Below are 15,454 nucleotides of genomic sequence, written 5' to 3'. Positions count from 1 at the left end.
GAAGTATACAATATCTGGAGAAATATGTCTCACTTAAGCCATTTCACACTGTTCCAAAGTAAAATTATTATAGCAGGCCACACTGCACAAAAGAATAGCAACTTTAGTGATTCTTTTTAAGTACTATTAACACCAAAAGTAGTCTTTAGTTAAGGTCTTGTTACAAAAGAGTAAATAGTAATAGTTTATTTTAGGTACTGCAAAAATGCATCTGTTACCAGTAGTTCTTGTAACTATGGGGTGTGATGCTTGGGTGGAGCAGCATGACACTGAGTACTATACCAGCAAGACTTTAGAGCAGTGGAGTGATAGAAGAATTGAATTAATTCTGTTTTATTCCGGAAATTTCTATTGTGCAGTGCCTGCCTACACAAAAGTAAAAGCCCATTCTAAGATCTGGTCTGGGCAATAAAGGGTCTGTACATATGGTATAGTCTGTTATTCTCTTATTAGCCTTTTTGATGGCTTCAGTACACTGTCTGTTTGTGGACAGTGAATCGTGTACTACAGTCCACGTGTTACTTTTACAGTATAAGTGTAATTGCAAGATTTACATCTCCATTATCACACAACATACAGAAATGTAATATTCTTAAACCCACTTTTTACTTTTAGAACTTGTACAAGAGTTGCAAAAAATTCTAAGTCAGGACACACAGTTAGTCAGAAACACAGTTCTAAGAAAGAATTTACAGCAGTTTACATTTGGGCAAATGGTTTCCTTTCTTCTTCAAAGTGGAAATATTATAATACCTCTTTTAAAAAAAAATCTACATCCTTTTCTTCACATTGCTCTTAGAATAAATAAAATGTCTTGCTTTTTGACATTTAATACAACTGTACTTCATTTTTACCAGTCAAAGCTAAGAGACTGCTTTTCAAAGACAACTCCACATGCAAGAGAAATTCAATGTCACGCATCATCTTAAAATGCCAAAAAATAAATATATAAAACTTTGTAGGTCAAACAATAGTCTTTCATGATATACCAGTTCACTTAAGCTGTTATTCCTTTTATGAATTTTTGAGAGACTTGGTGAAGCTTCACAACTTTTTTATTTCTTTTATTGTTTTTTCTCCTTTCATTTTATTCAATAACTGTCTCCTCTTCATAATTTACATTACTCTGTTATTGCTTTGCTCCTCTGCAGTTATCCCTACAGCAGCAGGTGAGGATATCTTTCATCTATAATTTCCATGTGTTGGCATATGTGTTTTTTTTTTGTTCTGTATCTTACAATATGTCATGTTTCATGCAAAAGGAATCTAATTCCTATTGGCTTGACATTAACTTGTTGAAGCATATAGATACACTTTTTATGACAACTTGATTTCATACCTGAAATCAGATATGAAACAGAAATAGAAGAGATTAAGCAAATGTAAAGGTTGCCCAGCATTGCAGGCAACAGGATACTTCACCGGTGCAAAAGGTGTAGAAAGGCCAGAGAGGTGAGGCAGAGCTCTGGGAAGTGAGAGGAATAGTGCTTGTAGGGTAACTGATTATTGTTTGCTTCTTTTTTAATGACTTTGCTGGTATTTTGAGTTACTCATATCACTCATCCCACTCCTTGAGGTTATTTTCAGTAAAAACATCTTGTGATGGGAGAGGTCTGTGACAATACACGTTTTGAAATAAATAAATTGTGCAGATCAAACTCCATGGATTGTAATTGAGACATTGCACCCACAGAGAGATATAAAGGGAGCCTGTATGGAAGAAGGGAGAGGAACATAAGAGAGCAAGAGAGACGGAGCTTAAAAAGAAAAGAAGGATGATGAAGAAGTCATGATCATTAAGAGCCAGCATGTGGTAGAGTGGTGGCAGAGAGCCATAGAGAGCCTTGAGGAGAAGTAGCGTATGGCTAGCACTCAAAGAGGATGAAGAGGGTCACTTCAGCTGAGCATCCTGGAAGTAGCAGGAGTGACCTGTGTGGAAGAAAAATTAATTTAGGTGATACAGCATTCATCTTAGAGAAATAACATAAAGAGTTAATAAATGTCAGAAACCTGTTCAGGCATATCAAGAAATTAGATAAAAGGTCAAGTGAACAACAGAGACAAAAATGTAATGCACAAAATGTACTGAAGGATAACTAAGAGATCAATGTCCTGTATTCAACAGGATTGGACAGTTGTTATAGACACAGAAATTTCAACAGAGTGGTGGCTCAAACCAAACTTTTATTTTTAGTCAACCCAGACTTTTATTTAATATAGATCACTTGGGTGTAAACCAATGAACCAACCAGGGTAAATGAATGCATTGATTGACACTGTTATGTAAATTCAGTTGCTTATTAAATAGACCTAAACCTTTATATTTGACCATTCTGATCATGCTTTAGAAGCAAACATTAGCTAAAGAGTAATAAATGACACAGATGGACAACCATTTCTCTTCTCTAATTACAGAATCAAAGGTTTTATCAAACTTGTTCCAGCTGAGGATAAGTTTCTTTCTTTAATTAAGATGTTGATTTCTACCACACCTGTTACTCAATAAGACTCCTTCATAAGGTCAAAGAGCGGCAGCAGTAGTCTAAAGGGCAAGGCTTGGCACAGAGCTCTGCAAGGAGCCTGTGACGGCAGCAGGGGCTGAAGCCTTGACCTTAAAGGTTAGCTATGCCTCTTGGGAGAACATCTCCTCTGACTGATGGATCCTATCTGGGGTAAGCAGAAAAGACACCAGTTTTACAAAGGATGCACCAGAGTTCATGAGTTCTCATATAACTGTTTGCTGCAGTATGTTTTAACCTCATTTTAATGGATTATTTGTTGGATTTTAAACCTACACTGATCACTCAATTATATATATGGATTATTATTAATTTATGGAATTGCACTGCACTGAATTTGTACAGTGCGATTTTGAACCCTTGTTTGTTTAGTTTTAAAATTAAAGCACTTGCATACTTACGCCACATCTTACTGTTTGTGTCCTCATTTGAAGTGGCTCATCCTCAGGTGTGTTATCGACGATTACAGATTCAAATGGCTCTTAGAAGTGTTGCAAGGAGTATGGAGCTAACCCAGACCATCAGACATCTTTTTATAAACTTTGGTCTACTGGATATTATTTTGGTTTATGGTCATTTTAAGAAATCCTCCTTTGATTACCTAACTCTTTTTGTGGCTTAAGGATTTAACAAGGTTGGTGTTGACAAAATCTGGTCATTTGTATGTAAATGCAGTTAATGCACACAGTTTTGATAACAAAGAGTCTCAGCTGTTTCGTCTGATGAAAACTGAAAGAACATACTGTAGTTGTTCATTCTGAAGTTCATACTGTAGAAGGAAAATCTTGTAAGCATTCTCAAATGGAGTTATTTTACTTTGATTTATTATGTAATTATGCAATTCAAGATTACTTCAACACATATTCTCTTGTATTAAAATAAACTGTTCTTCCACATTAGGATGTTTAAATAGACAAACATACATTTTTACAATCATTTCTAATTAGGCCTACATCACATCTTTCCAAGATGGTTGTGTTTTGTTTACAGGATTGAAAGCTTTCTATCTAACAAAATAAGTTATTCTCGTTGTAAATGTACTATGATCATAACGAAAAGCACTAGGCATAACAATAAGATCTTCAGTCTCTGAAAAATTCTGTTTGCTTGGTATATTGTTCATTTTGGCCTCTTCATTCCATTTTCCATACAGACAACACCTGGAAACAAAAATAATTGGCTATGGTTTTAAGTGCTACAATCATTCTCCTTTTTTTTTCTTCAAATTAGTAGTTACTTGTGTAGGTATAGTAACTAAATTCCCCTTTTGCTTGTTTGTCCCAATTTTAGAAGTAATATTCTCAGTTTGATATTTCTGCTGCACTTTTGGTTTCTTTGTTTAAAAATTACCCCGCCTTAAAAGACCATGGGCCTCATCCATAACGCCATATGTAGAATTCACACTATAACATGGCGTACGGACAAAATCGGAAATGTGCGTACACACAAAATTATCCAGATGCATAAATCTGTGTGTTCACCAACTTACACATTCTTCTGCTCCATAAATCTCAGTCAGCGTGAAAAGTAACGCACGTGCATGCGCCTGCTGCCCCACCCAAACTCCTCCCAGAATTACGCCTCTTTGAATATGCAAATCAGTATAAATAGCCCTTAAGCTCAGTGTTCTGTGAAAAGGCAATGGCAAAAGTACAGGGGAAAATAGAAGAATTTCAGCGAATACCAGGTGGAGGCAAGGAAAAATGTACTATTTCTGGGTTTAAACAGTGGTATAAACAACAAAGGAAGATGATCGAGTGACATAGAGTGTCGTAGAAACTTGAAAGCTCAGGTTCACAAAGTCACACAATGCCTGAAATAAAAAAAGAAGTTGTCAGATATCAAAGTCGCGGTGAAAAGGCGAGTCGTAGCCCAACGTCTGAGTGTCAAATGAAAGGTTATTAGGGTACAGAGAAAAGAAATAAAAAAGGATACAGTGAGCAAAAAGCTCGAAATGTCAACTCTTGAAATTTCCACTTTAATCACGTAGTTTATTTGGTCATTAAAGTAGAACATCATAAACTTCATCTTTAAATTGTTTAATTTAATAGTTTCTCAAATACCATTGCACGTTAAATGCTTTGTTTTGTATGTGTTCTTATATGTGCTCTATGTGTGTGAATCACTATGTGCTTCTTAAACGGGCTTTCTCTTCCTCCGACAGGACACAGAATCCATTACATTCATGATATTACAGTTCTCTGAATAATTAAAATACTGAGCTGTATACTTGATATCATTTTCATGATGATAGGAGTTAAAGCATGTTATTAAACATGGGAACACGGTGACACAGTGATAGTGACGAGCTGACGCCCTGTCCAGATCTTCGTAGTTCATGTTTAATTATTCTCTCCATCTATCCTTACAGGGTCACCCCAGCCCCAGCAAGAATACAGAGCAAGGTAGGAACAATCCCTGAACTGGCGTCAGCTTCTTGCTAGCGCTGCAACACCGTGTCCTTACATGTTTAATTATTAACAATATAGATTATTTAAATGATGTTAATATTTTATCTGTATAATGTAATAAACATATTTCCTGCATTTCAGCTTAAAAATGATATCGTCATCATATATAAATACGCGCTTTATAAAGTGGCGCAGGTTGTGCAATATTATAACTGTATCGCAAGTTTACAGTGAGGTAATTGTACTAATAAGTATAAACAGTACTACAAGGAGCACTTGATGGACTGATTGAGTGCGTTTATAGCTCTTGGGATGAAACTGTTTCTGAACCGTGTTGTCCCTACAGGAAAGGCTATGAAGCTTTTACCATTTGAGACTAGTTCAATAAACAACATGGCTGAGGCAGCGTGTGCTTGATGCTGTATACTGATAATTCTCTTTCCAATCAGATTGCACACTCAGATACAGTGGGATAAATAGTCTGAGAGGTGCATTGAGAGGAACAACGCTAAAGCAGCTATGGTATTTGGAATAGTTTGGCCATTCAATGGGCCATTATATTGTTACAGGTTAATTACAATGAGATGCCTTAAACTAATAAACAATATGCGGTTGATTACAGTGTATATGATAAAGCCGCATCAGTGATGTAGATCTAAAAAAGAAAGGGAAACCACACTGGAACAAAAGCACTGCTTTGATGCTGGGTGCCACCAGTTTGCAAAACTGAGCAGAGAACTTGCATACGCCAAGCATTTAGCTAGCGTGAAAATGTGTGTGGCTTCATGCCAAGTTTAGGTTTTATACATCGCGATGTGAGTGTGGAAACAGGCTTACTCAACATTTTTGTGCGTACGCACCATTTATACATGAGGCCCCATGTCTGTTCTTCCTTAACATCTCCATATCACTTGATTTTTCTTCTTTTATCTTACTATCCTCTTTTCAAAGACCCTGTCTAGTCAGATTACAATATTATAGTTAATTCTTATTAAAAATATTTGTAATTAAACGTTTGGCAAATAATATCCATATCTTGTTCATATTTATATTATGGATTGTTTCTCAAAAATATTTCCCAGTAGCCATACCCAATTAACTTCAGAACAGGTAATTCACCTGAAGATAACATGTTCAGGCCCGCACTAGATGGGAGACAATCTAGGAAAAGCTTGGGTTGCTCCTGGAAGAGGTATTGGTGAGGCCAACAGGGAGCACTTACTCTGTGGCCAATGTGTGGAACCCAATGGCTCAGTGTAGTGACAGGGACAATGTGCTATAAAAATGGCACCATCCTCTGGATGAGATATAAAACTGAGGTCCTGACTCTCTGTGGACATAATGATCTTTGTGTGTTCTTCAAATACAGTAGAATGTATCCTGATGACCAGGCTAAATTGCCCTCCATGGCCTATTCATTCCGGCCTCTAATCATCCTGCCTAATTGGATCTCTCTCTCACCTCTTTAACCACCTAATAGCTATTGCACTGGCACAAAATGGCTGCCATAACATCATCGAGATGTTGCACATTGGTGTTGGTGGAAGTGGCTCCCAATTAAGTAGTGAGAAAAGTGCTATAAAAATGTAAGGAATTATTATTATTATTTTGCTTCAAGACCTTTAACACTAGAATCCCTGAAGCCTATGAAAAAAGTCATAATCCCTGGCCACCCTAAATTCCTTTGCACCTCTCCATCAGTGTCATTGTTTTGTAAATGTGTCGATCAACACAAGCAGCAAGCAGCCTGCTATCCCATTCCTGCAGACATCCTGCACTGACAACCATGTGAAGTAATGCAGCAGCCAATCTGCTTTTGGTATTCATGGTTATCTATTAGGCCACATAAAACTAATGTATTTTTAAATAAGATTTGCTTATGTGGGGCCCATTTGGGATGAATATCAGTTGCACACACATTTGATTTGGATTTCTGGCAAAATTTATTGTAAAGAATCAAACAAAAAAATCTTGCTGCCGTATGAATACTGTATTTGCCAATACACCCAACTACAAATTGTCAAGTTTATATCACTCCAGGAACAGTTTGTCATGACCCTTTCCTCCTACTGTTATTGCCAATTTTGTTCTATGGATGTTTCAGGTTCTCTCCTTCACATGTTTTGGTTATGCCCTTTAGTCTGCAAGCTTGGTAATGGAAGTTTTGTATTCTCTGTTATCTTTTCCATTCAGAACTCAATTCTTATTTTAGATATGTATAATTTCTTACTGTCTTTCTCTGTTTTCCATAATACACAGTGGCTAAACTTTTTATTGCTTCTATATGAAAACTTCCTAACCAGACTCCTTGAAGCACTGGTGTAACATTACTGGAGGCCTTTGCTATGAGAATTAACACCTCTCTTCTCTCTTTCCATCGGAGTGGTGCAGCTTGAATGATTAAACACACACTAGAGATTGATTCTTAATTTAATTAGACCCTTAATTCTTTTTTTATGTACCTTATTTTATGGTATGTTTGGTGTGGCAGGGCAGGCAGTGATGTACTTTTTATTCCTCAATTTTATCCCTTTTTTGCCCTTAGTGTTTATTGCTGTCTCACCTTGTTTCTCAAGGGATGGAAGGTTTTCCACTATATATCACTATATTTCTGGGCAGGCTGGATAGGAAGTGGGAGTTATCAGTTTTCTTCTGTTCTTTCTTTTTTTCTTATTTTGCTCTGGTTTTCTATATTTGTTTTTTTTTTTCTAAAATAAAAAGAAAATCCTATTAAAAAGGAAATAATAACACATAGCCTAGTGTTGCCTTCATACAGTAGACAAACTCTAGTAAACACAATATTGCTGCCACCGTGGTATATTCTGATGTATCTGGCAATGTATGTTTTATTTCATAGAGATTGTTATTCTGGAGAATCCACTATTATGTTTATAATAAGTCAATGTACAAAAGAAACAACATAAAAACGCCTACTCTGTAAATCCCTATTTCCTTTAGCAGGGATGAACAATAACCAAAATAAAAAAATGTACATTTCATTGTAAAAAAGAACTTTGTATGCTTTCTGTGTAACATGGATAATGCATTTCTAACTGGCAATCTAGGTTTTGCTCTAAACCCTTCAATGTCTGTTTTTTAGTTCTATAACACAGAAAATATGCCCTGTTAAAAAAAAAAAAAAAGGAGTAATAAGAAAATTTAGTTCTTCGTTCTCTCCAAGGGCCTTATATATAACGCTGTGCGTATATAAGCACAAAAGCCAAAATGTGCTTGCGCACAGAAAAATCCAAATGCAGGAATCTGTGCGTTTGACAACTTCCGCGTTCTTCTGCTACATAAATCCCGCTCAGTGTGGAAATAAACACACGTGCACGCGCCTGCTGTCCCGCCCCAACTCCTCCCAGAATTACGCCTCTTTGAATATGCAAATCAATATAAATAGCCCTTAAGTCCAACGTTCTGTGAAAAGGCAATGGCAAAAATAAGAGGAAAAATAGAAGAATTTCATCGAATATCAAATGGAGGCAAAGAAAAACATACTATTTGTTGGTTTAAACAGTTATATAAGCATCAAAAGGAAGTTGATAGAGTGACATAGCGTGTTGGAGAAACTCGAAAGCTCACAAAGTCGCACAGTGCCCGAAATAAAAAAGTTGTCACATATCAAAGTCGGCGTGAAAAGGCGACTCGTAGCCCAACGTCTGAGTGTCATATGAAAGCTTATTAGGGTACAGTGAAAAAAAAGGCACACAGTGTGAAAAAAGCACGAAATGTCAACTTTAATCTCGAAATGTCCACTTTAATCACGTAGTTTATTTTGTCAATAAAGTAGAACATCATAAACTTCATCTTAAAATCGTTTAATTTACTAGTTTCTCAAATCCCATCGTAACTAAAGTAGCACGTTAAATGCTTTGTTGTGTACTGTATGTGATCTTCTATGTGCTCTATGTGCCTGAATCACTACGTGCTCTTCCTCCGACAGGACACAGAATCCATTACGTTCGTAATATTACAGCTCTCTGAGTAATTAAAATACTGAGAAGTATGCGTGATATCATTTTCATGATGATATGAGTTAAAGCATGTTATTAAACATGGGAACACGGTGGTGCAGTGATTGTTCATGTCTTACAGCAAGATGATTGCTGCAGCATGCGCGACCTTCAATGAAATGCTTTATTACAGAAGTACTGTCTTTTTCAAACATACTAACCCCCAATTCCTGTCCTTACTTTTCTTTCTCCAAATACCCAATCACCACACAATCAGCTCTGTAATAGACGTTAAGCCATCTGTAAGCTTAGAATGCCGATTCTTCAAAACTTTTGAGGAACATCAAAATATCTTCGTAATGTTTAATTATTCTATCCATCTATCCTTCCAGTGTCACGCCAGCCACAGCATGAAAACAGCGCGAGGCAGGAACAAACTGTGAACGAAGCTCAAGTTTCTCGCTAGCGCTGCGGCACCGTGTAGTTAAAGTTATTTTATCTGTATAATATAATCAACATATTTTAATGCATTTCATCTTAAAAATGATATCGTCATCATATGTAAATATGCGCTTTATAAAGTGGCTCAGGATGTGCAATATTATAACTGTATCATAAGTACAATTACCTCACAGTAACTTGCAAGTACAAACAGTTCTACAAATAGCACTTGAGCCGCCGTCGTAGATGTGGATCTAAGAAAGGGTAACCACACAGGAACAGTAGCACTGCTTTGACGCTGGGTGCTGCCAGTCTGCAAAACAGAGAACTTGCATACGACAGGGTATGAGGTACCGTGGAAAAGTGCGTGGCTTTACGCCAAGTGTAGGTTTTATACATCACGATTTGAACGTATAAACGTTCTTACGCAACATTTCTGTGCATACGCACCATTTATACATGAGGCCCCAGAACCGTTTAAAGTTATCTTTAAAAAGAATTTGGCATGGAAACCATCCAGAACCATTGATTCCATTTCTTACTGGAAACTCCTCTGTCATGTAAGAAATAAATATCTTATATTTGAAGGTAATTAAATCATTAAGTAAAACATCTTTGTCTTTGCTCCAGATATTTTAGAAGCCATTCTTATCGCAAATAAAATTGCAATGCATGAGGTGTTTAATACACGTTTTACTGTTCTGGACTTAAGTTTGACACTTTTTTCAAGCAGTTAATGAGAGAATAGTCCTTGAAAAGTTTCTTTTAATCGATAAGATTTAGAATTCATGACTTGCTGGGGTATGAGGATGTTCTAAGATTGTTCCACAACTGTTCAATGTAACTACTCTGTTTTAGTAATTTACCCTTAATATTTTTCATATCAAAGCCTTAACCTATTTTTTGTGCTTGCTGGAATTATATTTGGATGGTATAGGTCAGAAGAACCCAGGTTCTTCACACAAAAGTTCAGAAAACTTTGGTGGAGGTTAGCATAGAGGCTGATGGTATTGGTGTGGCCTGAGTTTTTAAAGAGCTATTGTAAATGCATTTGTATTAGATCAAAGAATATATTTTTGTATAGCCTAAAATCACACAAGGAGTGCCGCAATGGGCTTTATCAGGCACTGCCTTTTGACAGGCCCCCAGCTTGAACTCTCTGAGAAGACAAGGAAAAACTCCCAAAAATACCTTTTAGAGAAAAAATGGAAGAAACTTTGGGAAAGGCAGTTCAAAGAGAGACCCCTTTCTAGGTAGGTTGGGCAGACAGTGGGTGACAAAAAAAGGGGGTAAATACAATACAATACACAGAATAGAACACAAGTAATCATCAACACAATACAATAGTGAAATAGGAATATTACAAGTACAGAGCAGAATTCAATGGTAGATAATACAGGGTGGCCCACCTCCAACAAGATGACTGCACTACATGGTGAAGAGAAAAATAATCAAATTTGGTACTCACATTTACAGAAGATGCTGTAGGTTATCTTCTTGTGCGTCAGTATGTCTCTGTGCCCGTTTCAGCATGTTCATGTACACTCTTTGCAACGTCATGGGATCGATTCTCTGTATCGCATTTTCAATGTTCAACTTCAGTTCATTTACAATTCGAGATTTGTCTCATAGGGCGGCACGGTGGTACTGTGGTACTGCTGCTGCCTTACAGTTAGGAGACCTGGGTTCGCTTTCTGGGTCCTCCCTGCGTGGAGTTTGCATGTTCTCCCCGTGTCTGCGTGGGTTTCCTCCAGGCGCTCCGGTTACCTCCGACAGTCCAAAGACATGCAGGTTAGGTGGACTGGTGATTCTAAATTGGCCCTAGTGTGTTCTTGGTGTGTGGGTGTGTGTGTGTGTGTGTGTCCTGCAGTGGGTTGGCTGGGATTGGCTCCAGCAGACCCCCGTGACCCTGTGTTCAGATTCAGCGGGTTGGAAAATGGATGGATGGATTTGTCTCATACACGTAGCTCTTTAAATGACCCACAAGAAATAGTCGCACATTGTTAAGTCAAGAGATCGTGGTGGCATTGCTAATAATCCTTTCAGTCAGGGAAATGCTCCCGAATAACATGGCAAGTCGTACCATCTTACTGGAAGTAACAATGCACGCATTCATATTCCAGGGGTTAGACAACAAGGAAACAAGGCAGGCGACACAACCACAGCTGCCTGTCCGGCGTCAGACAAAATGGGAATCGTCTCGGTGGATGCAGGCCACTTTTTCATGGGCAACCCTGTATTACATAATATGACTTAAAACACATTGAACATCTGTGGAGAGACCTAAAGACGACAGTTAACAGACTCTTCCCACCTAATCTAATGGAGCGTGAAAGGAATTCCAGGAAAAATGGGATAAACTGTCCAATTCCAGGTGTGTAAAGCTTGTTGGAACTTACCCAAAAAAGACCTGAAGCTATAATTGGGGCTTTTACATATTACTGAATTAAGGGTCTGAATAAATATTAGAATAAGAAGATTCAGTTATTGATTTAATAAATTTGCAAACCTTTTGAAAAAACAGTCACTTTGTCATTATGGGTTACTGAGTGTAGATTAAAGGAGAAAAATGAAAAAGAAATTAATCCATTAAATTAAATTTGCAACTCAACAAAGTGTGGTGAAAGTGTAGCTGTCTGAATATCTACTGAATCTGCTGTATTTCAATGAACCTGCAAATGGTATCAGTTTCAAAAATCAAGAAAACTATAAAAAAAAAGTGTCACTTAACATTTTAAGTTTGTTTGGAAAGGTGACATATTAAACAGATGTTAGTTTTTTTAATACATTATTTTTGTGTTGTCTTATTTTTCTGGAAATGTACACAGGGTACCACTCAAGTGACTTGTGGTTACAGTCAGGTTAACCTAGTAAATTAACTGTTAAATAAATAAATACAGTTAAAAAATATCATAAAAATAAGCAGAAAGTTGGAAGGAGGTTTGTGGTCCTACATGGGGAGAGCTCCATTTATTCTGAAAAATAAGATGATGATGAGATTGTTAAATGGGTGTGTTAGTCTACTGCAGTAATGAAAAGTAATTTAAATGTAAAAGGAGTCATACTGAGAATAAATAGTATTTTAATTTAGGTAAATACTTGGTGTCTTACAGATCAGCTTAAGTCAAAACCACTTGTGTCGACTGAGACCAGAACAGTAAAATGCTGATTTAACTAAAACAACATATAAACTGTTAAGATATATGCATCTCATTTTTTCTAGCAGTATGGTTAAGGTGAAAAAAGAAAACAATATCAAAAAGTGCTTCTCAGAAATTACTTTTTCATAGCAATCATCCACCTGACTGAATAAAAGCAGGAAAACTTTTAAGATTGAATCCAGTTACCAAGAGATTAAATATTGATTGTTAGCCAATATTATCAGAGAGGCGTAACAAGTCTACAAGTTTTAGATATTAGACCATAGAAAAGGAACTGGAAGTGAATGCTAACGTGTTTGTTTCAAGGGTATATAAGGGCATTTGTTTATGCTTGTATAATATGCTGCTTATATAAATTACATGATACTTTATTTATCTTTTCCCTCAATGTTAGGCTTTCTTCTGTGACTAAATGCAGCTTAACTTCAAGGAAAAAAAAACGAATAGCTGGTGCAATTAACTAATAAGACAATATCTTATTGTTGGGTTGTGGTTGTAGACATATTCCAAAGGATACCACTATATCTACAGTATTTCATTTTGAGAGCTCACATTATGAAAAAGTTGGCAATACTGATCACAACTGTGACAGTGCTTCTGATCATCACCACTCAATAGTAAAGAGTTCATCATGCCCAGTGACCTTAAAGTAACTTTTTAAATATGTTGTGCTTTGCCTACAGCATCAGGTTATAGCAAATATTATAGTGTAAAACAGATTGTACTCTAATAAGCTTTCCTATTCTTGCTACTTTCTAAAAACAGTGCTTAAAATTTAATGCATGATAATTTCCACACTTAACACTAGAATCCCTAAAGCCTATGAAAAAACTTGTAATCCCGGGCCAACTCAAATTCCTTTGCACCTCTCCATCAGCGTCTTTTGTTTTGCAAATGTGTCGAACAGCACAAGCAGCAAGCAGCCTGCTATCCCAGTTGCAAAATTCGCAGAGCTCAACTCTCTTTATCTGGTAGTGAGATGCCTGGAGTTGTATAGGGTAAATAATATATAATTATTTGGAATACATACATTTCATGTGTGTTCCGTGTCTGCAACGATCTGTGTAAGTGTAGAATGACAGGAACTGCTGAACAAATAGCTAAAGCAGAAACTTTTTCCATGTTATACTAATAATGACATGAAGTGTAAAATGTGTGAAGACTTTAGTCCAAATATCAAATAAACACGTGTACTTTTATTTAAGAATATGACCAAAGAAAAAAAAAACATTTGATTTACATGTTGCTGTCAAACATGCAGAGCACCCAGTCTCCAACCCGGTACCTTTGAGTTATAAGGCAGCAGTTCTTACCTCTGTACCATCCAAGAATACATATAAACTTTCTGTCAATTGACATTTGAGCTTGGGTTTTTAACTTATTTGACATATTAGATAATACATTTTGGAAAGTTTGAGAGAAATTAAAGATCATAATACTTTCTATGGCCACTAGACCATATTCTATAAAGCCATACTGTTATTATTACCTTAACAAACTTACTAAAACCATTAAGAAAAAGTTGTCATTTATTAAGAACAGTGTGTTATAAAATAAATACTCATTCTTCAAGAAGCACTTAAAATAAACAAGGCCTCATTAAGCAACTCGACTTTTAATATTAAAGCAGTGGTGTTCAAGTTCAGCCCTGAAGTACCCCCTAGGTTGCAGTTGTTTTGCAGCTCCTGCATTTAATTGAACTCCTACCATAAATATGCAAGCTGCATGGACAAGGGTCCTCCAGGGCTGAACTTGAGAACCATCACACAATGCCTGACACAATGTGGTTTTAAGGAGGTACAAGACAGAAACTAAAAGTAAATGTAAATTACCTTTAAATACTGGTAACTGTGAGCATACAGTATGAACATATCAGTTCTATTGCTTCTCCACATAGTCTCCCTGCAGGTTGATGTACTTCTTGTATTTTTCCACTATTCTTTTCATTCCTTGGAAAAAGAAGCTTTTTATCTACTCCCAAATCCAGGTCTGCACTGCTTTCTTAACCTCATCAGCAGATCCATAACTCATATCAAAATGAGCAGCACCAGCAGAAAACATAATCCACCAGTGCTCTGATGAAGGTATTTACAATGTCTTTGTCGGGTTGTGTGTACAATGTTGATCAGATCAAGCTTCTTCAGTTATACTTGTTCCTTCTGCTTTCACCCTTTCTGTCCATTCATAAACTTATCATATAGTCATGCTGTTGTACTGAGCCAACATTTTTTGGTGAATTTCAGGAGGTTTCAATCCCTCTGCCCAAAGACATCTCACTACAGCATGTTGTTCAACAATAGTACAATCCTGCAGCGGAGTGTCCATGTTCATTTAACCTTGGCTTCAACTAAACTAAAGGTAGAGCACTGTGATGTGCCTGTTCAAACTACCCATAAGCCATTGTCAATGTATTGTATTGTGTCAGCTTTGGCTACTACCGGTATGTAATTTTCAATTTGACTTTACTTTTGAATTTCCCCTCATAATGTATGTATAACCATATGAAGTATTCATATGTATATGAATTATAGGAAACAACTTTACTCAGAGCATTATAAACTGAAAAAAATTATAAAACTCTACCAAACTATTTACATATCAAAGACAATACATTATATAGCATGGCTATGACTATCATATATTTAAAATTTAGGTGCATCATTTATTCTGGCAGCTCTGGTTTTCCTTGACATTCCTAAAATCTGTGTGAGTCGTTATGCTGCAATTCAGAATTGTTCAGTGTAAGTGTGTGCGTGTGTGTAAAAAAAGGAGGAGTTGTGAGATTCCTGTACTACATCACGGATGTTAAAGTGGAGCTCGACGAAACTTCCAGAAGGATGCCATGAGTAACATGTGGATATGTATTCTGCATATGAGCTCCAACTAAGTGCACCAACGATTTCCTTTTCATTTGTATCTCTTTAAATTGATTTCTACGTGTGGAACATTGACTGTGATGTAACTTG

Source organism: Erpetoichthys calabaricus, chromosome 9, assembly GCF_900747795.2.
Source record: "Erpetoichthys calabaricus chromosome 9, fErpCal1.3, whole genome shotgun sequence".
NCBI classification, from domain to species: Eukaryota; Metazoa; Chordata; class Cladistia; order Polypteriformes; family Polypteridae; genus Erpetoichthys; species Erpetoichthys calabaricus.
The sequence above is the reverse complement of the archived record's forward strand: the minus strand, read 5'-3'. Positions refer to the sequence as shown.